Here is a 3,074-nt window from a genome sequence, read left to right on the forward strand (position 1 = left end):
TTAATACAAAGTTGAGTCATCTATTTTGAAACGGAGGGAGTACGTCATATGATATATAGCTCCAATGAATGGATTTATAGTACTAAATGGTAGGAACAAGAGACTGTAGAGATATACAGTTTTCCAAAGCTCACCAGTTTTGGAGTGGAATGAGTGACACGATCTGATAATAAGGTTCAGAAGTTCTGCACCCATAAGTTGGCATAGCAGACTTCTCCAAGCACTGACTTCGGCAAGTTTTCAGGTAAAAGGAAATCCACTCGTGATATCTATTTTTGTAAGAATAAAACCTGCATCATTCTAAAATGAATGGTATACAGAGGGTAACCAAACAAAACATGCACCAGATAGGACAAAGAAAGACCTGAAAATAGTACATGTACATATGAATTAAATTACACTTGGCATCCTACGTGTGAAAACAATGAAAAGAGCTGAAAGCGGGAACGCAGCAAATGCAAAAGCATATAAGAATGAAGGGCTAATTAGTGATGTAAAATCCTAGTTTTTTTCGCAAAAAAGATCAATTATCTCTGGTCCCCTAATTCTGGAACTACACATTTGCAGTTCTTTCAATTTGTCTGCAATAGCCTAGCAAAGTACTGCATACAAGGCCAGATGACTAAAATATCAAAAGCCTGCTGCACATTTCATTTGTCAAGGACGATGCACAAGCAATAAAACAAGAAACCATCCGGCACAAGTGGGCTACCTAATGAGTACACTACTACACATTGTCAAGTAGAACTGCCATTAGTGTTGCTGCTGCACTAAACAACAATACAGAATCACCCACCATTGCAGTATATGTTTAACAAATATAGCAAGCTGGAAGAGTGTCGGACCTCATACAATATTCAGTTTTAAAAAGACCGGGAAGATTAAGTGAAAATGATAGAAAAGGAATAGACCAGTACAATTTGATATTGATAGTGTGGATCCAATTCTGCAGGGTTGCACCTCTACCCCTCGGGATCCAGTTCTCGAGCGGATGAACACACACACACACATAGAGTAAATGGGAGGAGGCTCGTCCCCGCTCCTCTCCTCTGCTGCTACAAAAGAAGAGAGAGATTAGAAAGAGATAGAGAGGAGGAGGTGTTGGGGAACGCAGTAATTTCAAAAAATTTCCTACGCACACGCAAGATCATGGTGATGCATAGCAACGAGAGGGGAGAGTATGATCTACGTACCCTTGTAGATCGCAACGGAAGCGTTGACACAACGTATAGGAAGTAGTCGTACGTCTTCTTCCCGATCCGACCGATCCAAGCACCGTTACTCCGGCACCTACGAGTTCTTAGCACACGTACAGCTCGATGACGCTCCCCGGGCTCCGATCCAGCAAAGCTTCGGGGATGAGTTCCGTCAGCACAACTGCGTGGTGATGATGATGATGTTCCACCGACGCAGGGCTTCGCCTAAGCACTACAACGATATGACCGAGGTGGAATATGGTGGCAGGGGCACCGCACACGGCTAAGGAACGATCACGAGGATCAACTTGTGTGTTCTAGGGTGCCCCCCTGCCTCCGTATATAAAGGATCCAAGGGGGGGTGCGCCGGCCTAGAGGAGGGCGCAGGAGGAGTCCTACTTAGGACTCCCCTCCCCATTCCTTGTCCAACTAGGAGAGGTGGAGGGAGAATAGGAAAGGGGGGGCGCCGCCCCTCCCTCCTTGTCCAATTCGGACTAGGGGGAGAGGGGGCGCGCGGCCTGCCCTGGCAGCCCCTTCCTCTTCTCCACATTAGGCCCATAAGGCCCATTAACCCCCCGGGGGGTTCCGGTAACCCCTCCGGTACTCCGGTTTTATCCGAAACTTCTCCGGAACCCTTCCGGTGTCCGAATATAGTCATCCAATATATCAATCTTTATGTCTCGACCATTCCGAGACTCCTCGTCATGTCCGTGATCATATCCGGGACTCCGAACTAACTTCGGTACATCAAAATGTATAAACTCATAATAACTGTCATCGTAACTTTAAGCGTGCGGACCCTACGGTTCGAGAACAATGTAGACATGACCGAGACACGTCTCCGGTCAATAACCAATAGCGGGAGCTGGATGCCCATATTGGCTCCTACATATTCTACGAAGATCTTTATCGGTCAGACCGCATAACAACATATGTTGTTCCTTTTGTCATCGGTATGTTACTTGCCTGAGATTTGATCGTCGGTATCCAATACCTATTTCAATCTCGTTACCGGCAAGTCTCTTTACTCGTTCCGTAATACATCATCTCACAACTAACATATTAGTTGTAATGCTTGCAAGGCTTATGTGATGTGCATTACCGAGAGGGCCCAGAGATACCTCTCCGACAATCGGAGTGACAAATCCTAATCTCGAAATACGCCAACCCAACATGTACCTTTGGAGACACCTGTAATGCTCCTTTATAATCACCCAGTTACGTTGTGACGTTTGGTAGCACCCAAAGTGTTCCTCCGGCAAACGGGAGTTGCATAATCTCATAGTCATAGGAACATGTATAAGTCATGAAGAAAGCAATAGCAACATACTAAACGATCGGGTGCTAAGCTAATGGAATGGGTCATGTCAATCAGATCATTCAACTAATGATGTGACCTCGTTAATCAAATAACAACTCTTTGTTCATGGTTAGGAAACATAACCATCTTTGATTAACGAGCTAGTCAAGTAGAGGCATACTAGTGACACTCTGTTTGTCTATGTATTCACACATGTATTATGTTTCCGGTTAATACAATTCTAGAATGAATAATAAACATTTATCATGATATAAGGAAATAAATAATAACTTTATTATTGCCTCTAGGGCATATTTCCTTCAGGAGGAGGAGGAGGAGGAGGAAGGAGGGGCAAGGGATGAACTGACCAGATGCAGAGAGGAGGCGCAACCCCATGGCCACCGGTGATGAACACCCGAAACCCTAACCATGGGCAAGGTCGCGGGTGAGCGATGGTGTCCGTGAGCGGCGAATCCGGCGGGAGGAGAGGAGCAGCGGAGCGAGGCGAGCTCGGCGCTGTGCTGCGCGATGGCGGAGATGTCGGGGCTCGCTGCTGCTTGGCGCCTTGGCTTGCTGCT

Source organism: Triticum dicoccoides, chromosome 5A (genome assembly GCF_002162155.2).
Source record: "Triticum dicoccoides isolate Atlit2015 ecotype Zavitan chromosome 5A, WEW_v2.0, whole genome shotgun sequence".
Classification (NCBI taxonomy): domain Eukaryota; kingdom Viridiplantae; phylum Streptophyta; class Magnoliopsida; order Poales; family Poaceae; genus Triticum; species Triticum dicoccoides.